At 45.1% G+C, this 25348-nt stretch overlaps 1 protein-coding gene and 1 long non-coding RNA gene across 5 annotated transcripts in view; one reads left to right on the top strand and one right to left on the bottom strand.

Annotated features, from left to right (window-relative positions):
* Positions 1-23891, top strand: part of LOC138503562 (uncharacterized) — a 156813-nt gene extending 132922 nt beyond the window's left edge. The window contains exons 2-4 of one of the 4 annotated variants that reach the window (XR_011279664.1): positions 19375-19542; positions 19634-22994; positions 23194-23891. This is a non-coding gene — a long non-coding RNA (uncharacterized lncRNA). Of the gene's footprint in view, positions 1-19159; positions 19245-19374; positions 19543-19633 lie in introns of those variants that run through there. The other 3 variants (XR_011279663.1, XR_011279662.1, XR_011279661.1) reach the window with 3 other exon arrangements.
* Positions 1-25348, bottom strand: part of ABTB2 (ankyrin repeat and BTB domain containing 2) — a 608178-nt gene that overhangs the window by 143119 nt on the left and 439711 nt on the right. The gene's annotated exons all lie outside the window — the stretch shown is intronic.

The raw sequence follows: 25348 nt of genomic DNA, 5'->3' as shown, positions 1-25348 counted from the left end.
CCTGGGCATATGATAGCAAAAGCCGGCAGATGGTGGATGCCAGGCAAATGGATTTACAAAATGAGGAATTAGCTTTGTCAATGTATGTTTTTTTTTCTGTAGGCATCTTTTCCTGGACAGTCTTATCCTGCAGCTAAGAATGCCCCACAATCTCAGGAACAAGAGACAGACATAATAACATTGTCCATGGCTACATCACTGACCACAAGTTCAACTGTTCGGACAAAATGGGTTATTAATGTACTAAGGTTATCCTTTTGGGAAGGAGAAGCAGTTTAACACTCAGTGTTGGGAATTACACCTGTGATCTGTAGGTTACACACCAACTACTCTAAAGGATGCTTCACTCACTGAGCTATCTTACTGGAAAAATTGATGATTGAAGGCAGTGGCTATTATTACACACATGAAACCAGCCTCCAAATTAAGCTCATTTTACATTAAAAAAGACCCCCCATTCCTCATTTCCTCCTAAACCGATGGAGGATCCACTTGAAATTCTTCTCTGCGACTTAAAAATACTGGCAAAAAGGAGAACAAACTTATGCTTTAACACCCAAACACCTGCTCTTTATGGATCACATTTGCAAAAGGCCTTGATTGATTCATGGGTACCATCGAAAACAAAGGCCTGGAAGTCTTCGGACAGGGTTCCGCTACTGCCAACTCTACACCAGGCCAGATGAGGAGGGCACTCTCTCGTGTCTCTGTGCACTTTCAACCCGCTCATCGCAACTACCTCCCACAGTTGTATCCTCAACCAGTCCTTTACCTCTGCACTAAGTTACTAAGCTTGCTCGTTCTCCTCATATCTTACATCACATCTCACCACAGCACTAAACACCAAAACGATGCATGGTGACCGAAACCACTCCAAGCCACTGACCAGGCAAACATGTTGTGACGTGGATCACCAGACATATCCACGTTTGGAACTATGACACTAGCCAACAGACCACCCGCACAACCACAATGCTGTAACACACCACAATAGACATGGGGCCTCATTCTGAGTCCGGCGCTAACCAATGGCGGTAGTAGCGCCTTGGTCGGCACCGGACCCGTACCGGCACTGCCCTGGTGGAATGGGAAATTACCGCCCTATTCCGGGTTGACCAGGGCAGTAATTTCCCATTCCCCAGGGCTCTTCCCCATTCCCAAATGAGCCCCCATAGGACTCAATGGGAATGGGGAAATTGCAAATAACGGTGACCGTACTTTACGGTCACCGTTATTGGCTAAAAAGCCCCTTTGTGCCCTCGTCCTTAACGCCTGCTAAAAGCAGGCGTTAAGGACGAAGGCGCAAAGGGAACTCAGAATGTGGCGGTAAGGGATTACAGGCACCGGTCTCGTTAATGGTGACCGGTATCCCTTACCGCCATACTCGGAATGAGGCCCATAGACTGGATACCATATGTATCCAGTGGGGGTGCACATCTAAACAGATTATGCAGCAAAAGCACTAAGAGGCTTGTGTGCACGGATGCATGTGATTACATCCAGTGCAAATCAAGCTGGTTAGCATCAGAGCACTATACATAAGGGGACACCTCCTGACGGTTCACAGGGAGGGTGCGGGGGTAGCAAACGCAGATGGGCTGGGTATGGGGAGCGATCAGCGGATGGTGAGATGGCCTTTGATGAGGAGGGTTTTTAGGTCCTTCCTGAAGTGTAGGATGGAAAGGGCAAATCTACTCATCGTTGGTAACTTCTTCCAGGGGGTGTGCAGCAGGAAAAGGCCTCTTTCCCGTTTTTCCCTTGTTTCGGTTCCTTATTCCCACTCTTGCGATGTTGTAGCTTCGGGTGGTGAGCTGGCCTCCGAGGATGGTGACTTTCTTGGCCAGATAGGGTGGACTTTTGGTTGTAACTACTGCGTAGGTGATCGATTGCTGGCTGTCTTGAACATGATGCGTGCTTGAAGGGGTAGCCCGCATAGCTCCTTGAGGATGGAGGAGACTCGCACACTGGGCCCGATTGCTTACGATATGCTCACATCAACCAAACAAGCAAGCAACCTTGCACTGCTCCCTCTGCGCTACTTGACCATTGCCAGCCCTTTCTCCTGCAGAGGCCAGTGTACCAATAAACCACGAAAAGGGCACCAATTGAACTATATAGCCCCGCAACAGAACTTCGCTCAATTGTTGTTATTACCCTCCCTATTTTTAGAAATAATTGCTCTGAGATGGTTGTAATGTGAAATATTCGCTGTTATACAAAAAAAGAGACAGTTTGTTTTTATTTTTTAACTTGTGTTTTAAAAGCTTGACTTCAGGTTGCATCACGGGCAGTTGCGACTGATACAGTACATAGTGCACGTTGCCGCTAGTGAGTAAAGGCGCTGACATTCTTTATACATACACATCAAGGTGCTTGACAACATTGTCTAGCCCTTCTGTCACATGACCGGTATGTGCTGATTCCACGTCTGCGGAAGGAGCTTCTTTGGATCGTGGATATCCACGGTAGTCCTCGCAGGTGTTCCTCCGTCGACTGATTGAAGGCACCATTGATATATAGGTGTCTTCATTATTTGTTGGCCCAGGAATGATCAGTCAATAATAGGTGCTTCGCCGTGGAAGGATTTTGTGGTATCCATCTCATCAAGATCGCCATGTTTTCCTATCAGAAAGGCCAAGCACAAGAATTTGTATCTGACTATCGGCATCTTAACATAAGGACCCAGCAGGCACCACAAAGGATCTTGTGGAACTTCCACGCCCACCATCAAGGATAACTCAGCACATACATGACAACAGAATTCTCTTAATTTGGGGGGACATATGCATATAACCAGCACTGATCATGTTACATCGATGACATCTCGCATTTGCTCCTGCGTTAAACGCATTCATTTTCGCTGGAGTTGCAGCATCTTAGATTGTATGGTCTTAAAGTTTGAGTTTAAGGTCACATCTTTAGTTAACTTACACATGTTGTGCCATGTTTCCTCCACCAAATCTGAGCCCAATGCCCCCGACCATCTTTCCTGGGCCTTTAACGGCGCTGCTACTGCCGCAGTATGTAGCACCATGGTATAAAAAGGGGACACAAGGTATCTGTTCGACCGCACCCCACCCATGAATTGAGTACATACATGTGTATAAGGCTCCCTTGGGAGGCACTTCCATTTGGCGCGGAAGGCTGACCTCAGACAGAGATATTAGATTGTGACAAACAAGCTATTCCCTCATTTTTTAGGCACTTCTGCTAGCATTAGGAATGTTTTTATAATAAACATGTCGCTTAACACCACGAATCCTGCCTCTCTCCAACCGGCTTACATTAATGTGTCCATTGTGGGTGGGACATCCGGCAATCCCTATATGGGGCATTGCCAAAAGAGACACATTTTATGTACACTGCATACATTTGTGTGTGTGTGCTTATGACGTGTGTGTGTATATATATAATGTCTGCAATGTGTATTTTATATGTACTTGGTATGTATACACACACAAGCATATATACACATACACTCACACAAACTATGTATATATAGGGCCCGATTAATGTCATTTGTTGCACGATTCTTACAGTGCAAGCTCAGTTTGTACTGCAAAAGTAACTGTGCAGACTTTGCACAGTTCCATGAATCAGCGTTTGTGTTGGCGGTGCAAAGTCACTTTTCAGCAGTGCAAAGTCACTTTCAACCGTGTAATAAATTCCATGAATCGGGCCCATAGTATGTGTACAGGTATATACACCGTTTATACATATGTATAGGATGACGTACACAGCTACTGCATGAATTTTATATGTTCATTATGTATTGTATGCATGCATATTATTGCATGTGTAATAGGAACTGTATGTACACATGTACCTATGCATAATGCTTATACACATGCTTGCAATGTGCACATGTGCTCTTTCTAAGCCACTAAAGCTTTCCGAGATCCCTTCCGGGGGAAGTCAGTATGTGCTAGCAGTCTTGTAGGCCTGCAGATAGTGGGTGGGGGTCATTTCTCAGAGCTGCGGTGGAACTACTTAGCACCGTCCCGCACCTGACCCGCGGAGGGTTTCTAAACATTGGACAGGCTGCTCATTGTAATAAGCATCCCAAAGGTCACTGCGTCCAGAGGTTTGACCTTCTGAAAATGTCAACAATTCCCTAGAACTTCCTAACGCCTCTTTGCAAGATGACACACATTTTGGAATTAGTTAGTGAAGGCAACGGCTTGACCTCAACCTTTGCTCTCACATTCTCATAACTTCCTGAACATTGTGAGTCCTGTGAGTGCGCAAACGAAGAGCGCGCTGATCTTTCAACCCGAGCGCCATGTTGGAATGATAGGCCGCCTCTTCTGAAAGGCCTGTGTGGGTGACAGTGGCGGCTCGAGGGCCCGGTTCTTTCCAGAGTCTGGAAATTGTGTTGTGATTTGATTGCTGTTGTTTCAGGCTGCTAAATACAGCTCACGCGTTGCAGTATGGATGCCATGGATACTTAGGTTAACAGAGAATGATTCATTTATTGATATTCATTTTTTATCACGCAAACTACGCCTGAGCATTTTACAACATGACACCATGAATACAGTGTGTCACTTAGCACAGACCTCTCAATAAAGGCACACACAGTGCTGGGAATTGTCAAAATATACTGGGGGAAGGAACTCCCACTCCTTTGCGCGTGGGGGAGGGGATAGCAGGTAGGGGAGCCATCGGAGGGCAGAGGGGGGCTGGATTGTCAGTGGTGTAGGCAGGGCTGGAGCTAGATGTCGAATGATATGATAGGTTACTTATAATGCGCTTGACACCCAGAGGTTTCTAAGTGTGATCTTGCTTCCAAGGTGAGCACATTGCCCCTGAGCTATCCTCCCGAGACCAATAATGTGGGTGCTCTGAATATATAATGATGGCGGCTTTGCATAAAAACAGAGTGCATTTTGGGAACATAACAATGACCACCAATTTATCGAACATGACTGTGATAGTAATTCAAATGTGCATTCCTTTGGAGCGTGCAATGCACACTGGGTATGATGCTCATTTCATCTGTCAGAATATTCTCTGCTCTACATATGGAATGGTGATCCTGCAAGACGTTTGCATTTGCGCAGCCTTGTTCTGCCCCACTTCCTTCGCATGGCATACACGCACAGACCCGCTCCCGACACCCCAAACATGACAGGTCAATTAATTCATGGTGCGAATCTCATACATAGATGCAGGCCTGTGCAAGCTTTAGTCCTAGAACCTCAAATTATCTCAATTTCAGGTGGTTCGACCAGGTCGAACTTTTTTGAAGGTTTGTTCGGAGTTTGACCATATGGCTTAAAGAGGAACACATGGTTGGAGCTCCTTTTCAGTCTAAGCAACTTTCAGGCAGGCAGAAGGAAATCGCTGGTGACAGGCTTGGAAAATTTAGGAAAGGGTGACTAAACTGTTTGAGTAGGTGAGTCGGCAGAAGGTAGGGGAGAGTTAGTGATTGGTTGGGGACTCTGAGAGTCTGATTTGGGATAGGTTTGGCTTATGCAGAGATTTTAAGTGGGCGAACAACACAAGTGGCATCCAGGTTGAGTTAGGGAGGGGAAGTTCCTGTGAGGGAGTGCAGCATGGGGGGAGCGCAAGTGACACATGCACACGACTCTTGATTTCTCAGAGGGCACCTTGTGGAGCGTTACACTTGTATACTTTTGGAGGGAGAAGTAATAGGGATCTGTGAAGGCAGGTTATGCACCAGTCTTATGTGCAACTCTTGAAGTTAGTGGACATGACACATGCCCTTAGGTGACACCTGGGTGGAAAAGCAGGAGGATCTGGGAATCCATGAGTGCATCTAGTGGGAGAGTAATGCTCACATGACTTCGGAAGGAGGAGCAGCAGTGATTCAGGGAGCTAGGTGATGCATCAGCAGTATCCGTTCTTGAAGTAAGTGAGCCTTCCAGTAGAACCTGTCAGGAGGAGCAGGAGGAGTTAGGAATCCCAGAGGTCAGCTTGTGGGTCAGTCACACTTGCCTGATTTTGGTGGGAGCAGCCGCAGAGATTCAGGGTGCTGAGTGACACACCAGTCAGTGTACATCTCTTTAAGTGAGTGGTGGATGCAACACATGCCATTGGGTGACACTTGAGAGGAGGAGCAGGAGGAGCCGGGATTCACCAAGAGCAGACTGTGGGAATAACAGAGGGCAGCTTACATGACTTTGTTAGGAAGAGCAGTGGGATTCGGGAAGGTGGGAAACGCAACAGTCATTGTCTCTTGATGACTGTGGACAAGTGCCATCAGGTGACACCTGAGTGGAGGAGCTGGAAATCCCTGAGGGAAGCTTGTGGGAATGTCGCATGTCACACTTGCCCCGTTTTGGTGGGAGGTCCAGCAGGGATTTGGGAAGGCAGGTGAAACATCAGCCAGGGAATGGCACTTCCGGGCAACATGTCAGCACCCACATGAGCAGAGGCAGGGGGAGGAATGCTGTGTGTGGTCTTTTCACTTCTGCAGCAGCACTTGCTGCGTGCAATGGGAGGGACAGAATTACACATGGTCAATTGAAGGTATGATCCAACTCACACCCAAGTCCTGAGGTGCCCTGGAGTACCAACGCCAGTACAAATAAATGCATATTGCACCATGATGAGGAACATCCACCAATACCTACAGGAGGTTGCACTGCCAGCTTCAACAACCATCTCAGAGGTAGAAGGGGAGGAGTGCAGATCTTATCTATCGAAAATCATGGCACAACAACATACAGTGAAGTAGAAAAGCAGCAGGTGTTGAAACATTCAAGGTTTCTATATCCACTATCCTCTCCACTGATCAGTCAGTCAAAAATGACAATGAGATTGATGATGATCAAGACAAAGGGCCTCATTATGAGTCCAGCAGTAGCCGTGCCGGAGTCATTTTTTTTCTGGCGCACGCAATGGGCAATAACCGAAGCATTACAGGCCCGGCGGACCCGGTATTTGCCCATTGCCGGGCACCGGAAAAAAATACTCCCCATTCCCATTAGACTCAATGGGAATGGGGAGGACGGATGCACCGGCACCATTCATCAATGGTGCCGGTGCATCCGTCAAGGTCTGCAAGCGGGTGCCGTTCCTTCTGCCAGGTCAGACCTGGTGGGCGAAAAAAGACACCCGCTTGCAGAACTTGTAGTTTGCCAGTCTGGAAACAACAGTACCGGCAAGCTTACCGGTACCGTTTCCGGACCGGCAACCTTATAATGAGGCCCTAAGATTATGACTCAACAGTCTAGATGGAACATTTGTTGTTGCTGCAAAGTAGTGATACTTGGGAGGAGGAGAATGACAGCACAGATACTGAGGCTGTGGTAAGATGGAGATGCTGTGTGATGCTGTTATCAGTTACCTGGGCATGTTGAATACAGATGGATCATCAACAAGGACAGGCAGAAGACCATAAGCAACACAGTTGCCTAGCTATTGAACTCTTCACCAAAGGGCAGGGTTGATGACCAAGTAAAATATTGGTACAGTATTGTTTTGTTGTATTGTTTATTTATTTGTAGAGCACACCTGGCCGTTAAGCAACTGGGCGCTTGCAGAAATAAAAACTTGGCTTACAGGTACATAAATATGTTACATTTCTTATGTTATAGGATCATATATCACGCAGTTTTTATGTTACAGGATCATATGTCACGCAGTTTCTTGACTTACATGATCTGTAACAGTTTCAGGAAATCTACAGTACATGTGCAGATATGTAACAGTTTCAGGGAAATTTACAGTAGATGTACAGAGTATTGGGCACAATTGAGGCATTTAGCAATCGTTGGTGTGAAGCCAGAGTTTGACGTTGGCTTTGAATGCGTGGAAGGAGGGGGTGGCTCTGAGTGCATCTGGGATGGAGTTCCAGAGCTGGGCTGCTAGAACTGGGAAGCTGGACCCACCCGTTCTTTTCAGTTTAAAGTTGGGGATTTTGATGGTGTTTGAGAGGGCCTTTCTAATGGGTCGTTCGGTCGTGTACTTGGTGAATTCTTCTGTGAGGTATACAGGTGCTTTGTTGTTCAGACAGTTGTGTGTAATGTTCAGAGTTTTGAATTTCATGCAGTCATTGATGGCCAGCCAGTTGACGGTTCTTCTATGGACAGATATGTGTTGACCTTTGGGAATACAGTAAGTGGTGCATCTGGCCAGCAGCACTTGTGCAAGTTGCTATTGAATCGCTTAGAAGCCCCCCGCAAGTGTACAGTCTGCAAGAGTTTGTACGGAGGCTCTGGCTATGTTCTTGAACCACAGGAGAGGCCACACAGTGCCACAGGAAATTTTCTAAAAATGGACAGTCATTTAATTTCAGAAGACTGTGGTATGACATCGACCCATAGCCAACACATCAGCTTGGTTTATAATGATGATTTATTCGCAGGAGTATTTCATTGCTTGCGCAGTTGTTAAAGAGATAGCTGTAGTAGTGACTGAGAATGACTGATAAGCTGCTGCCTTACAAATGCCACTGCAGAAATGTTTTAGTTTTCCTACTACTGTAATGATCACAAAAGCACCACTTGTCAACTGTTCTTGGGCTCTCTCACAGGACACAATCGCTCACTAAAGTTCTGAGGCTCTCTAAAGTTGTGCAGGGTGCACCCGCTCACTTAACAACATCTCATGCTCTCACACAGGGTGCAGTAACCTACTAGAGTTCACAAGCTCTCCCACAGAGAGTAGCCACTCATTAAAGTGTTAAGGTCTCCCCAGAGTGTTTCTGCACACTAATGTTCTTCAGCTTCCCACAGTAAAGTTCCACTTTTGAAGGTGGGGAGTCTCCACGTGAGACTTTTCTCTCCCCCATGACGGTCTCATTCCTCCCCTCCCCTGCACAACAACCTACAGTTGGGAAGGATGGTGGTGCTCGATATGCCATCTTATGTTGGCAAGCACGATTGAATGGTCCAGCTCTATCCGACTTACTGACTCCCTGGAAGGCAGGCACTACATTCCAGCATGCCCCATTAGATAGTCCTGGAGGTTCTGCTAAAAGTGGATGCTGCCAGTGAAGCATCAGCCAAAACTGCTTGTTGGGGAGGCGCCCGCAACACAGGCTTGGTGATGGACGCAGTTGCTGCTGCTGCCACAGACACCGATTGGGCAGTCTGAACAGATGCAGGGTTTGGTAACGCAGTCCCGATGTCATGGCCATGCTGCACCCTGGCATGTACTGAGGCCCACTGCCTCTTCACCGCCGCTGGGGGAGGCAGGGTAGGGGTGGTAGCTGAGTATTTAGTGGGCTCAGCGTGGGCAGCAGACTTGTTTACCTAGTAAATGTTTTTGTGCCGCTTGGAAAACATTGTTCCTCATGGCCATCATCCCCAAGGTGCCTCCCTTGCCATTTCCTTTCTGCCCCCACTTCATCCTTTACCCACAGGTACTCCTCCTGTTCCTGACTTGCCTCCTCCACAACAGCAGGCACAGGGTGAGACTCCTCTTTCACCAACTCCTCATCCTTGCCCTTCTCCTCTTCCCTCCTCAGCTAGTTCTACCACCTGCTGCAGCACCTTGAAAGGTTGGTCCTCCCTCTGAGGCTCTGTCTGCCTCTCCTCCCACTCTTGTTCTGAGACCCCCTCTAATATCTCAGCAGGCTCCCCAGCCAAAACAGAGGATTGCAAAAACTGAAAACTGACATCACAAATCACACGCGGCTCTCCCTATCTCCTCTAACATGGGGACATTCACCTCCTAACATGAGGAGAAATGCAGCTAGTCCTCCTCTGGTCCTACCTTCTTGTCCCTTCCCTGGCCCGCGCCTCAGCCGTGCCATGGGAGAACCACAAATGAGGGAACAGGGAGAAGTTAAACACACCCTGAGATTCCAAAAGTGTGAAAATGCCCCCAAAATTCAAAAACACTGAAGAACAAGTCAACTAATCCCAATCTCTACAATCTCTAATCGGCAACAGCAAGCATGCAGTGGGAAATTGGTGACGGGCTCACTTTTTGTGTTTTTGTGGATGTGTTGGGGACATTTATTTGGCTTTTTAAAGGTTTAATAGAGGAAAGAAAGGGGAATGTTACAAGAGGGAAGGAACAACGATTTTATTTTGAGGGGGGGAATTACCAACACACTGGCTAAGCACTAAATCAAAGGTGCACAAAAATTGGCAGCACAAAACACACAGAAACCAACACACCAGCCAAACAAAATCACCTAACTCCTTTCTACAAAACTCCTCAAACCTCTGCTCAAATCATTGAAAAAGCTTTTCAAAAACATTCTAAGTATGAGCATGCCCTACCTACTGTTTCCCACACAGCCTAGCAACAGCCAAAAAGGAACACGAAGTGATCTCGGCCTTCAATACAGGCTCAAACTTCCATGAAGGCATTTGAGGGCTCATATGGGCTGAACAAACTCCGGGAATTTGCCCGAAAAGAAGGAGGAACCTAACAAATAAACCCAGGATTCAACCCACGATTGTGAGAGACTGCAAGCCTATTTGTGAGTGCGACGTGGCATTGAACTGCGAGAAAAACTTGTCATACACTCCAACTTCCACTAAGGGATTTGAGGGCTCGTATTAGCTGAACAAACGCAAAAATCTGCCATTATTGGAAGGAAGCAGCTGGAGAAAAAAAAACAGGATGCAACCCAAAATTATTGTGAGAGATCGGGAAGCTTGTTGTGAGTTAGACATGGCATTCAACTGCGGGAAAAACGTCTTGTACACTCGTGGTATAGGACAAACCACTCCAAAAAGGTTTGGCCGGCCACCAGGCCACTTTCAATGTAGTGCGTCCAGGCCTTCCTCAAATGATTTCAATCAGGTACAGCTATGGGATATTTCAGTGCACACTCGGGTCAGATGCGGAGTACAAGGGGATGCGGGTGTCAAGGGCTATGATTATGCAGCTGTTGCATAATTTGGTGATGTTATTCAGAATAGTGTGGTGATGTAAGAGCTATGGTTGTCACAGGGTTACGGCTGATCAGGGCATTAGCACTGCCTCTATTGGTACAAATCCTTATCTGGCAACCAGAGCTTTGGCTGGCATAGGATACATGGCTAAGCCGCGTGGCAGGATCCTGGCCTTCACGTTGGCTTTAGGAGCCCAGACGGCCCTGCAACTGGGCATCAGTCTTTAGCAGTGCCTTTGGTACACAGGGGGAGAGTAGCAGGCTAGGACTTGTGCTTGGCACAGGTTACACAGGTTAAGATCTTTAAAAAGGCAGATGACACATAGCTCTACTTCACAATATTCCCTTCCTTTCATAAAAACATGTTGTAACTTCTTTTTACAACTCGCACTGTTTCAATATTTGAACCATGTAAGGCACTCCAAGACACTCTGGGTAGGGACAGCACGAACCTAAAATTCTAATAAATGAAAAATCTCCTCCTTTGAAGTGATCCACAGTCTCCAGGCCTGCCTCATATAGATCCAGTCCTGCATGCCCAGTGTTAAAGTGAAGCTCAATCTCTCCATACCGAATTCCTATTGCTGACCAACAATGCCGAACACCCTGACATCCAGATCTGGCTCCCCGTTATAAACGTTGAGGGTTTTGCACCCCAACTGACCACCTGTGCCACGTCCCATGGGTTCTACATCAACAGACACCTTTCTTCCAATGAGCACACTTAGCTCAAAGACGCAAACGGATTAGTAGAAAATGTCCCTATGGAGGAAAATCAAGCCCTTGATCCCTGAAAACAACTTCAGATCTGCTGCCCAAGCCTTGCTCCCCTCCCACCTGGATGGTGCCAATGCCCTTGTAGAAGGTCTTTCGGAGACCACCCTGGCACCCCTGAGATATGTCTCACATGCTGCAGCATGACTCATCAAAGGACTCTGCAAATTCAACCACAACACCCCGACCCTCATTGAAATGAACTGGCTACTGCCACAAACACGTCTCACCTTCAACTCCTGCAGCATCATCTATAAGTCTTCAAGCTACCTCGCTGAGAAGCCCAGCATCTCAGGAGGCCTACGGTCAACCAGAAGCCAGGACACATGCAGATTTGAACTCTGACGGTGCAGGGAGGAAATAATCAGAAGACAGACCTTCTCTGTCTATGCTTCCATAATCTGGAACCTTCTCCCCCTCAACACCAGCCTTGCTTCTACATTTCAGAAAGAAGCTCAAAACCCTGCTCTTCAACGAATGCCTTCACCTTAACAAGTAGGTCCACACCCTTACGCCCACACCCCTCCACTGCACTCCCCACCTAAACTGAGAAATCGAGACTGGTCAATCTTCTCCCTGTTTGTTTGTAGATCCCTTGCGATCCCCTACCCCCGTTGTTAGCGACCCGCTCACTTCGATTGATCCCTTGCAATCTGCTTTGCTCACTGTGTACTTCCCTCTATGACTTCTAAAGCACTCCAAGCCCAATAAATGATATTCCTAATAATAAGGCATCCTTCTATGGCTGTATGAGGTCTGCCTGGCAGCTGCTTAAAGTCATGCCCCTGCCTACACAGAGGCTGAATGAGCTTTGTCTGGTGTGTGCATGGGCATGAAGGATGTGGGCTGTCAATCACCATTAGACACTAAAGGGCTCACAGTTGGAGATGTGTCCCCTTATCCATGCCATCACAGCCACCTTTATCCAACCATGGCTTTTTAGCCAACATCACTTTGCAGTTTGGGACATACTGCTTCACTACTTCATCACAGATATGTTCTTGCAGATGGCAGCAGAAAACGTGCTGTTGGCTTACATCATCCCAAGCCTGGATGATGGTGACTGATGGCACGGAACCAGATGGCACATCTGATAAGGTCAACAACATGGGGGTGCACGCACCTGAATCCTTTCACCCGGAACCAATAAGGGCGTGTCCACTTTAGAGCACTTCCGGACTATGGTTTGTCACTAGGAGTTCTGAATAGGAGTGATGCTGCCTCAAGCCCATCAACCTAAAAGAGGCGCAGCGCTGTTGTTAAGCCTGACAATTAACGCCCAGTGCCATGGCCGACAAGCTGCCCCATGCCATGCGTGACACCCTCAGCCAGCCCAAGCTTTGTAGCCAATGGCAGTTTGCACCTTGCTCTTTGTAGCTTTGCATTTGGGCCGGCAAGTCCCAGAAAGGCCTGTCCCTGCCATTGCCCCGCTTCACCTTCAGAGGGGCCGCATGGTGGACGTTGTCAAGGTAACATCTGCTATGCGAGTTCTGAGGAGAGTTATTGCAATATAAAAGAGAAGGAATTATCACGCCTATGCTCCGATATCCTAAATCATGTTTATGCTGAGGGAACGGTGGGGCTTTGGGGGCGGTTATAAATGCACAGGAAAAGAAACCCATCAGATCCGGGGCAGCAGCAGTGAATGCAGCACATTCCAGGACTGTAACAGGCCCTAAATCTCTCCCTGATCAGATATCACACATACTTCTGTAACGCGGGATTTGTTACACCTTCTGAGAGCGCAGGCGTGTCAGGAGAGGCGCCGTGATCCTTTCCAGGTGGCAGGCGCCGTGCCGGCACATACTGGCATAAACCGAGGGGCATTCTTGCAGGAGGGAACTCTGCGGATGAAAGGGAGCTGCTCTGCTTAATGGTAGCCGACAAACCGCCGCTATTCGCGCATAATCATTCGTCTGTCATGGATGACGACGGGTTAGGCCATGGGCTTACCATGCTTTTTATGCTTTGAATCAGTCGCAAGTGCTTACTTTTCATTTCTTTGCACCCCTCTTTTGTTTAGGGTCAGAAGTGTGTATGCCTGCAAGGTAATTGTGAAAGGGCGGTCATGGAGTCTTCCAAAAGACAGGCCTACCTGGTGTAGTGGGCTCAAAATGAAAATAGCAAGTCTAAACAATACCACTTTTCATACATACATACAATCTCAGGGGAATCTTTTGGAGAAAAAACAGTTTTAGTTTGGCCTGAAACTGTGATGTGAATGTGGAATTTAGGCAAGCGTCAGTTGAATAGTTATTTTCTTCCCTTTGCTCCTATCTCCATTTCCATGAAAAGCTTGTCGTTGCTGATTGATGTTATGGCTTAACCCTCTACCCCCTAGGCTCTTGCAGTATCACGTGTGCAGTGACACGTGATGTCATCTGGGTAGTAAAAGGGCCGCACAGGACCCCTTCCTGTTCAACATCTTCACCAACGACATCCCGACAGATCTCCACAAGACCGACCTGGCGCTGTATGCAGATGATGTTGCAGTCATCTCCCAGCCATTCAGCGAAAAGGAAGTGGCGAAGAGCCTGCAAGCTTCATTGGATACTCAACGTGATACAGCGACTGGCGGATAGAACTCAACACCAGCAAGACATCTGCAACGCTGTTCTCCAGAAAGTAGATCAAGGAGCACCTGCACATCCGCCTCAACGGGGAGACCATCAAGTGGGAGAGCACCAGTCGCTACCTCGGTGTGACCCTGGACAGCAAACTCAACTGGGGAAGCCATATCGAGAATACTCAGCAGAAGGCAAAAGGAAAGATGGCAGCACTGTACCCACTCCTGAAGACCAAGTCCATACCCCTCTGGACAAAGATCAATGTCTACAAGGCGATCATCAGACCTACCCTGATGTATGCCTCCCCAGCATGGATGACCTGCCATGAACGACACCGGAAGAGTCTTCAGATAGTCCAGAACAAGGCCCTGCGGATATCGTCTGGAGCTCCAATCTTCACAAGGACAGCTGACCTTCACAGAGAACTGGACATCAAGATGTTGGATGAACATTGAGCAAAGCCAAGTAAGAACTTCGCCAAGGACTGGATCAGAACCCTTCCACCCTTCCTGGACTGATAAAGTGTTTTGTATGTATATAGCGCCCAATGGCCCACTGGATGGGTCTTAAATGAATGTGTTTTTCATTGTGTTGCTCAATTCTAACTGTGATCCATGAATGAACATCCAATTTTCAGTGTTTGCACTGCTTTATCTAATTTTGCCCCATAACAAGTAAGAAGACCAGTGATTCGCTGTTTTCCTGGGTCCAGCAGAGAGAGGAATACTGGGTCAGCCACTCCTGGATGCAGGCTTGGGGGCTAAACGTGCATTTACTCAGTGTTAATATTTCTAAGAGTGTCTGTAAAAACAAATGACAATTACTTGGCAGAACTAAAGACAGAGCAGAGCTAACAGGCGCAGCATATTATGTTATGAAATCGATTCTGTGTATCGTCTTCTGGTTTCTAAGGTCAAATAACTAGGGTGACCAGATTTAGAAAATAAAAATCTGGAACAGACCACAAAAATAAAAGTAGGACTAGCGCTGCCATCCCATTCAACCCCCCACAGCCTCAGTACCCTCCCGCTCTCTGCCCTACAGATTAGGATGCACATTAAAAAAATAATTCCAGCACTTTTATACTTCCATATAAACGGCAGAGCTACACTAAGCATGTGAGAAACAATAGAGCTTTTGCTTTGTTTGTTATTACAAGCTTTGCAAGGAGTATTTCTTGTATACTCCTATGGTGCAATCAGAAAATGCAGGCAGGCAGTGAATAGAAATGTTGGGGGTTCGGCCTCTCCTGGGTGGAAGAGACAAATGTGACAACTGAAAGCAAGAAACTGTTTATTATCAATGGATGGCACCTAGATTTAGTGCATCTCTGCAATTGTCACCAACCCTTTCCTAAAACCGGGACGGGTTTTTAAATTTAAAAAAAGCTCTCAGGGTGTTAGGTCTGGTGCAGTAAGACAGCCCTGCACCACAGGACTTAAGAAAAATGTTTAAAACAGTTTTATTTTTGCTGTGATATGCATCGACGGAGGTAATATATACCAAAAAGAAACCTAGATACATACAGTTTCAGGATTACTTGAAAAATGCACAAATCACATTATATGCCAGCCTGACAATTATCAACCAATTTACAAATATATAAACCCTTATGTTATGCAAAAAGAGTATGACTGTAGCTTTGTTTTCCCTACCTTGATTGAAAAACCATTTCAGCCTTAAAGTCTCCTCTTGGTTCTGCAACTGTGCTTTCAAGCCTTAAATATGAACAACAACATTGTTGCATGGGAATATCACCTGTTTGTAGTCAGTGCTTGACAAGCACATGCAGCTTCTTATTAAGCATACAGTGAAAACCTTTTTTAAGGCTATCTCTTTTAAACGTAAAAACACCAGGAGTAACTTTTCCAAACATGAAAATCACCTATTAGACAACCATTGGCAAAATTAAGACATCATATTGAAGCCAGCTGACAAGGGCGGTGCCCTGGTAATAATGGACCGACCAAAGTACAAAGCGGAAGTAGAACGACAATTAAGAGACCAAGACACATATTTATAAGTTCTTTTTGACCCTACAGATCGTGTAAGGACTCTGATTAATGAATTCCTGGAAGAAGCAGTAACACAAGAATGGATCTCCGACAAAACCAGATTATTCTTAACCAAAACTTGTCCAATAATGCTGGTTCTCTATGTCTTACCTAAAGTACACAAGAGTCTCTTTGATCCTCCTGGAAGGCCGATTATAGCAGCAACTGACAGCCTTCTAGAACTGTTAGCCCAGTATATCGACATAGCCATCCAACCTTTAGTACAAAGAACTACAACATATCTTAAAGATACTACAGACTTTCTATTGAAGATCAAGGATGTAGATTTTGATGAAACCACTGATACTCTGTTCACAATGGACGTCTGCAGTTTATACACTAACATCACACACAAAGCTGGAATGGAAGCAATGGAATGGTTATTACTCTCCTCTCAGGAGACTGCAGGGCAAATAGTTTATGTATATTGAGTCTGCTGAAATTAGTTCTAAATAACAACTTTTTCGGTTTGAAGATAGATACTTCATACAAATCTCCGGAAAATCCATGGGGGCAGTTATGGCACCCGGATATGCCAACACATATATGGCATATGTTGAGCAAACATCAGTACTCAATAATGAAGAATATCTGATGCCTTTGAGATGCTTTTATAGATACATTGATGACATTTTTGGCATCTGGAGGGGTTCCCATCAAAGTCTACTTGAATTTTTTACATACATGAACCAACTGGCACCTAGAATCAAATTTACTACTCAAACAAATAGAAATCAGATTCAGTTTCGCGACGTGGAAATTTATATCAAAGAAAACCACCTGCATACCACCATATACAACAAACCAACTGACAGAAATAGTATCTTTATGGCATCAAGTTTCCATCCCATGACTACTGTCCAACGCATACCCTACAGCCAATTCTTACGTTATCGTAGAATCATTTTAGAACCATTAGAATTTGAGAGTCAATCACATAAACTGCAAGAGAAATTATTTAAAAGAGTTTATTCACAAGAACTATTGTGTACAGCTTTGACTAAAGCTTCAACCATCTCGAGAGCTCAATCTTTGGAGCATCCATTAAAACAGACTCAGAATTCCTTGTTTATGTGACTACATATTCTCAACAGAGTTACAAAATTAAAAAAATCATCAAAAATAATTGGCAAATGCTCAAAAAGGATCCATTACTAGCCCACCTGTTTGCAACTGAACCAACATTTGCATATAGAAAAAGCAAATCCATTACAGATTTTCTCATTAGAGCGGATTATCAATCTTCCACAGCATGCACAAATCCGTTTAGAGGCACCTTAGCCTGTAACAATTGTCAACATTGTCATAATGTTATCAATGGTCCTACTATCAATCACCCTTATACAGGTAAAAGAATCGTATTGAAACGCACAAGTACATGCAATACAAGCAATGTGATCTATGGAATCAAATGTCCATGCAGACTATTTTATGTAGGACTCCCAACAAGGAAGGCCAAGCTGAGACGGACTGAACACAAATCTAACATCCAATTGTGTTCAGTCCATTCACCAGTGGCACAATATTTTAAAAAAACATTCTGTAGCCCAAATAAAATGTTTGATTCTTGAACATGTGAAATGTCCTAAGAGAGGAGGTGACATGCAGTTGTTACTAAGACAAAAAGACATAGGGCCTCATTACGAGAACGGCGGTAGCCATGGAGCTATTAGCTCCATGGCTGCCACCGTTCCGGGCTCCATTACCGGGTTCCTGCAATCGGGATTTACCGGGTTACTCCGAGATAGGAGGACCCGGTAATTCCTCCTTGCAGGAACCCTTCCCCATTCCCATTTGAGCACCCATAGGGCTCAATGGGAATGGGGAGGGAGGTAATAACGGGCAGATTACATCTGGCCCGTTATTGCCTCCCTCTTCCCCTCACGGGACCCGGAAAGCGCGCCTGGTTTTACCAGGCATGCGATCCGGGTCCCGCGATGGGATGTTTGTAATCAGCACTCCCGGAATGAAGGGGGTCGGTGCTGTACCAGCCCCCTTCAATCCGAGAGCAGGAGGGTCGTAATGAGGCCCATTGAGTGGATTGAAAGATTTGACTCTCTTGAGCCAAAAGGCATAAACAATGATTTTTATCTAACATGTTGTATCTGAATGTATTTAAATTCTGTTTTTTGTTGGCTCATTTTCCTTCTGGATGTTTTTGTTTAATCATTATAATTTTTGGCCATTTTGAAATATATTCTTTTATTCTTTTCCAATTGAGGGTTCTGTGCATTAGTAATATAGAATGACTCGGTTATTTAATGAATTTACTTACATTTCCAGATGAACACCCATGGCATTGTAGGCAATCAGTGCTAATTATTTGACTAACCGGTTGAAATTCTTAAATAAATTCCCATACCATACTCATTTTTGGCATCACTATTCGACTGTGAGCAATTACACATGGGACTGTATGGCAGTGTTTTTTAGATTTCTACGTTCACAAATATTATTAGTTACCATCTGTTAATGGAGGAATTTTATTATAAGGCCCTTAAGTGTAATCTTATAGTATAAACACTCTATCTGAGTATGTTGTTTGATTGATGTGAGTGTTCCATCAAGGACACCAGTTTGCTTTATTTAATCATCAACAAGTAGTGTGCACCATACTTATTGATCACAGCATGGATTCTGAAGTGGAGCTACCAGGTAGCCTTTGAGGTTATCCAATGGTAAAGGCTAAGAGTGATCAGGTGACTGTCGCGTCCGTGACCAGTTGTTGTCTTTTGACAGCATTGAGGCCATTCCCCGCGAGGTTAAATCTTGTTAAACAGGTTAAATTTAGAACCTTACCTGTATTGAAAACGCTTGCCAAACATAATTTATCACGTGTTACACGTCCGCAACTACTTGAATGAAATCTACGCCCATTTGGAAATGAAACGTTCAAAGTGATCACGTGATCTGTGTGCGATCACGTGACACATGATGCAAATAAATCTAAATGCAATGCAGGACGGGAAGCTGGATCAACAGCCGCCTTCCCGTTCCCGCATCATGCTCTACGAATTTCATGAAAAGGTAGGTACTTTTTTCATTTAGACTTTAGAGTATTGGGACCATATTAGACTTTAGTAACTGACCGTTCGATTGTCAGTGTTCTTAAAAACGTCAGTCTGATGGCAGGCTTTTCTGCTTCTGTGTATTTCAGATTGGATCTAGCACTCCTCCAGGATTTTGGGAAATGAAAGTGATGGTTGTTTTTCAAGCTACAAATGACTAATATCTGCACAGGAGAATATCACCTTTCCAATTGCACCAAGTGCCCTTTAAAGCTCAGAAGTTGCAGATTGACCTTGTACTTACTAAGTATAGTCAAGTAAGTCCCTTTTTGCCCTTTTCAATACATGGGTGTTCACATGGTAAATGAGACAGTGTAGTGATTTTGTCTTTTTTCAATTTTTTTTTAGAATGTGAAGAAATGCAATCAACATTTACACCTGAAGAAGGGGTCACAGAAACCCCGAAACGCGTAGTATCTATAAATATGTGATTGTATATTGTTATGAATTTTCAAACAGACGAAAAATTCAGAGATTTTGCTCTATTATATTTACTTTTTTCCTTGCAAGTTATAGTTCTGCATAAATGAACTTTGGAGATACAACTTCTTGTACCTATGAATGATGTTATTCATCTTACTTAAATTTTTTGTGGAAAACTGAATGATTTTACAATACAGTTTACTTCAAACACACTAACTATATGTTTTTCTTGAATGTGCACTTATTTATGAAAACATTAGCAATCACAACTAAGTGATCAGGAAGAGACTCTGATCTCGATTTGAGTGACCAGGCCTTTTACCATAGAGGTTTCTGTGGTAACTAATGCACTGTAACCTTTTTTAACATGCCACAAAAAAGAAAACCGTTTTGGGGCATGAGAAACTAGCAGACATCATTGACTGTTTTAAAATGTGGGTTTATTTATTTACCTCTGCCAATCTTACAATGCAAAAGATTGGGTGAAGCCGTGTGGGGAGGGGCTTTCAAGTACAACGGTGTCCATCCGATTGTTAGGTTTGTTTCACAGCAGTACTTGTCACCGACAATCAGGGTCGGGCTGGGGCATAACAATCAAAAAGTGTCTGACAGTTGCAGATTGCTATTCATTCCTTTTGTGACAGAATGTTTGAAGAGTACCCAAGGGGGAATTTTTTGATAAAATGTGATGCAAATTGCGCAATTTAAAGAATATGTACTCAGCACCAATGGTCAAAACTACTAGCCCCATAGTACGCAACTCATCAAACTAGCCTGCATTGGCCAAAAAAGTGGGCCACTTAGACCCAGAAAACTGCCCCAAAATATCATTTTGCGTTTTTGGTTCGGGCATTGCCCTGTTGCTAACTTGCCTTCCATCTGGAGGAGCAGTTCGCAATGAGACGTCGGACAGACGTGCAACATTAAACAAAGCCCCCAGGGGCAACGTTTGTGCTGTGGGCAAGACGGGATGCCAGGCAGGTGCCGCTCACCCCAGCAAGGCACATTTTTTAAAATAATTTTTCCCTGGCCACCACGCACGGCCGCTTCAGGTTTTTGGCTGACATTGGGTTAAAATGTGATTTGCGCTCGAGCCAGATACTTGGACTGAGGTGGCCCGAGTCTTGTCTGCCTGCCTGTCACACCAAACTCTTGCCTTGATGAAAACAAAATAACAGGGCTCAGTCGCCACCCTTTCCTTGGGGCAATGTTTGAAAACTATGATGCAGCAGGCCTGTTGGGTAACGAAACCCACACAATGGCCTTCAGGGGGTCTCGGGAGGTTAGTTTAGGGGCAACATGATGCTCGCCTTGGAAGCAAGACGACACAGCGCACCACAGGTTCGATCCTCGGGTCCGCGCTTAGAAACCTCTGGTTATTAAACGCATTATAAATATCATATCAAAGGCACAATAGGTATGTGCGTTGGCATAGAGCCTTGTATGAACAACATATGGAAACCTGTGAAAATAGGCATATGTTGGAGGGGGGACAGCAAAGTGGAGGCCCCTGGATGCGAAGTTATTCACAGAATGGGATTACAGCCTCATTTTAGTTTTGCTGTTAGGTGGTGCTTGAACCACCTACAATCTGGAGCTATTGCCTTGGAGTATTAGCTGGGAGGGAAATGCCATGAGAGGAGGGACACAGAGAGCCTGTGGGTGTTTGGTTACTTACCTGCACATGGTCATGGTAATGCCTATGCCCATTCCCACCCATCACTTGCCCCCTCCCACCCAAAACACATTACTCCTGGGATCTCTTTGAGCTATCTCTACCAAGCAGTAACATCAAACGTTGGCCTGCCAGTGTTATTTCTAGGCAGTCTGAACGTTCTCCGGGTGTAATAAAAATGTGTGGTAAATCAGACATAGGAGATGGGCCAGCGGACATGGTTCAACAATTGAGTTTGTTAAAGAAATTAAAGAAAACCTCCTCTAATTGTATTTCTATAAAGTGGTGCCTACTCTAGAAAATAACAAACGGGTTCTCTTCAGGAGGTCTCTCAGGTAAACACTGTCCTCTGTCCAAATCTCTTCTAACCTACTATCTGCCCTACCACTATAAAATGAAAGGAAAGAGAATCTGCTTGAGCTTAAGATAGGGTTACTTGTTTTGGTAATTTAGTGGTGGCTGGATTTCTGTCCCCACCAAAGAGTTCTTCTGGCATCTTCCAGGTCTTGGTTGAGTATCAATGTTCCAAAACAAAAATGACTCTCAGCTACCCTTTTTTTGGTTGTAACAGGGTCCTCGTCAGATAAGGAGGGTATTGCATAGCGGGCTCAGCTCAATAGTCCCAAAAAGGGTGGTGCCCGCTTGGGGAGAAGGGACGAATTACTTGGATTTGTCACAAATGTCTTAACCAAGTGTTCCGGCTCCTAGGAAATCTCCTCCAGACGTGGATAGGTCAGTATTCACAACAGCAACAAAGTTCACTCTTTGGTATTTCTGAATTGTTCACTCTTAACCTGCTGTAGGCTGCAGGCCTGGCCAGCCCTGGTTGCTTTATTCATTTGATCACCTTCTCGTGGGGTAACCAGTTTCTCACTAGTCAGCGCTATTGAGGTAGTAGGTTCGCTCACTTCTTTCTGGGCTTCTCCTACTCTCAGCCCAACATGGGCTACAGACTGGTTCAGCCTAGTTTGGTAGCGTGCTTCGCTTACCCTTTCCTGGGGTAGTCGGATATTCAGCCCAGCATGAGCTCATGGCTTTTTCAGCCTTTCTTTTCTCGGTTTGTAGACCCTTTCATGGGATAACTGGTCTTGCAGTCCTGTGTGGGCATGTGACTTGCTCTTGATATGAGGTTGCGTACTTCTCTTTCAGCGGCACAGTCCATCAAGGGCGTGGCGGTCTCTGGCCGGCGCAGTTTCGCATCTCAGACTTGGCTTTGGTGTGCATGGTCATGTTCTTCTCTGCGGTTTCTCCCTTTCAGGCTGGGTAGGCTCTGGACATTGCTTCGGCAGGACGTCGCCATGCTGCTCTTGGTTTGGCTTTGCTTCCTCCAGCTTCGGGAGTCCCGAGTTCTCCTGGATCTCTGCCTTACGCCAAGCATCATCGTTCTGCGGACTTTCCAAACTTCCCGCCACCCCATTAACAATGTGGTTTCTCATTCTGCCTCTTCCTGTGAGGAAGGTGCTCCCTCTTCTACAAGGTCGCGCAGGCCGGTGTTTCTCGCTTTCTGACTGCCTCTTTCCTGTGCTGCTGGCATCAAGGTGTATTTGGGTGCCTCCATGGAAGGAAAGGGAAGAGGTCCTGATCTTCATAAGGTGGCGGTAACACATACAGGTGAGAAGCCAAGGGTTCATTCTGAGGCACTGCTGCAGCGACAGCGGGATATTTGAGGTCCACACCTTACGTGGGTTCCTCTTTTGACTATTTACCGTCATCCACATTTTGGTTAGGTATGTTATTCGATTTTTTTCATACTAATGTCTGTTTCTTTTGAACATTGAACTTGACACTGATCAGCCTCTGTTATTTACAGATTTCTAGTATCCTTTTGGGAATTGGCCGTGTCTCTAGGAACTGTTCTACGAAGACAGTCTATCTACTTATTTTTCCTGCACCGTCGGATTCTTTGTTTCCGGCACTTTCCACTCACAAAGGTAACGACTTTCGCATTACTTCCCCACTAGATCGATTGAGCTTAGGAACTACTAACTTTTTTCCCTATAAATTCACTTTAGCTTATGTTTCACCATCCACTTGACAAGTCCCATTAGAGGGATCATTCCACTGAACTATAATATGTTGTATGTTTTACAGTCTATTTTACAGGAAGGGGTGTATCAATTGACCTTCAGTTTCTCTCTCAAACATGGACCACATAATTCACCTTATAATTTTGCATGTATTACAATGCATATTATGGCATGTTACAACAAATGTCACTACATTTTCTAAATTGTAAAATTGAATATGTTATGAATTGTGTCTACAATATTTTCTTTACTGAATTTGTGTTTTTCCTTTTACGTTAAGAGTTCAAGTTTGGCCTTTTGAAGAAGAGGAGAACTTCCTCGAAACGCGTCATCACTTAATTTGGACTCAATTTTTTCTCAATTTGAGCTTCATCTATTGATTCCATTTTGTTTCTATGCACTGTAAATAATCTGTCTCTGAACTATAATTATTGTTGAAAATAATATAGCTTGGCTATAAATGTATATTTTTTATCTCACATTTCTGTGTCTGACCATATTTGTTAGAAACAAAAATAGGTACAATACGTATAACTCAATTTGAACAACTGTATTGGATTAATCCAAACATTTGAAAGTGTGCAGGGGACGGGAGGGTTCCCAAGTTGAATCCTCTTTCTTTTTACCAAATACAGGTGAGAAACCAAGCCATCCACTTTGAGAGGGCCTTGCATATTATAACCCTGCTTACCCACCATGTAAGCAACAAACATTGAGGATTTTGAAGTATAGGGAGGAGGGATGGAATCCTTGGAAATTCCTTGTCCCCTCAGCGGGGGTCACCCCCAGTGGGATCCCGCTTTCTCTGTCCCCTAGGGAGGGTGTTGCATAATGGGCTCTCCAGCAAAGAGGGCTGCTTCTTCTTGTGGAGAAGGGACGAATTACCTGCATTCGTCAAAAATGTCTTAACCTGGTGTTCCGCCACAGGATCTATATCTGTTCCTTGCACTGAAGTCCTGTTAAAAACAAACTGAATCTCTGCAGGCCCTTTTTCCAGTGCAGACATTTAACATTTAAGAGAGATCTTAGTGGCTATAGGATTTGCACCCCTTTTTCATGAAAGTTCAACATGATTCTTGTTGTTCTTGCATCATGGGCCTCCAATCTAGCCCTCTGGCTGTGTTAATCATGAGCCTGCCATGTGTCTAGTCATGTAGCACTGTGGGATGTCGGGGTGTGCGGCACAGCATAGTTCTGGTGGACCCTAGGTGAATAATACATAAGAAATGACAGTGCATTCATGCATTTCACATTTGTATATAATCACACCACAGCAAACATTAAATAACCTAGCAAAGAACTATGTGAAGAAAGGTGATATAACATTGTATGACATAGCACATCAAAGCATAATACAGCAGAACAGCATAGCCTGCCATAGCCAGAGCCCTGCTAAGCATTTTGGAAGATGAAATAATCAAATTCCATGCCTAAAAATATGGAAGTTAGTCGATTTTTTGGGAAGTCAAAATACTTACATGCCTAAAACTTTGGAAGTAAACGACTTGCATGACAAAAGAAATGGAACACATTGTTACATGTTCAGACGTCTCCGGTCATCGGTTTTTCAAATGTAAGAATTTTACCAAAATAGAAATGTATCCCCCTGCATCTGTCCTCAAAACGTCTTTGAGTTAGGGCCTTGGTGAGTTAGGGTCCCCTGCATCTGTTCCTTTTAGTACATTTAGTTACTTCCGGCTGCGCAGCCTACCATTGGCTGCAGACATTCCCGCTGCGACGTGCTGGACAGGAAGGCAAACCAAGCAAAAGTTTGGTTCCCTGGCCTCTCAGAAACGAAATATAGATGTCATTTAAGGCAGGCAGCCCAGGCGGCTTCATTCGCGCGGGATCCTTCAGGAGTTAAAACAACGGCCTGAAACCAGAGACCACGCTGGACCTTTCAAGCCGAGGAGGCCTCTGAAGGCGTTGTCATGGTAA

Source organism: Ambystoma mexicanum, chromosome 11, assembly GCF_040938575.1.
Source record: "Ambystoma mexicanum isolate Mex_15411 chromosome 11, UKY_AmexF1_1, whole genome shotgun sequence".
Taxonomy (NCBI): domain Eukaryota; kingdom Metazoa; phylum Chordata; class Amphibia; order Caudata; family Ambystomatidae; genus Ambystoma; species Ambystoma mexicanum.
Note: the sequence above shows the minus strand (reverse complement) of the source record. Positions and strands in the feature narration are given on the sequence as shown.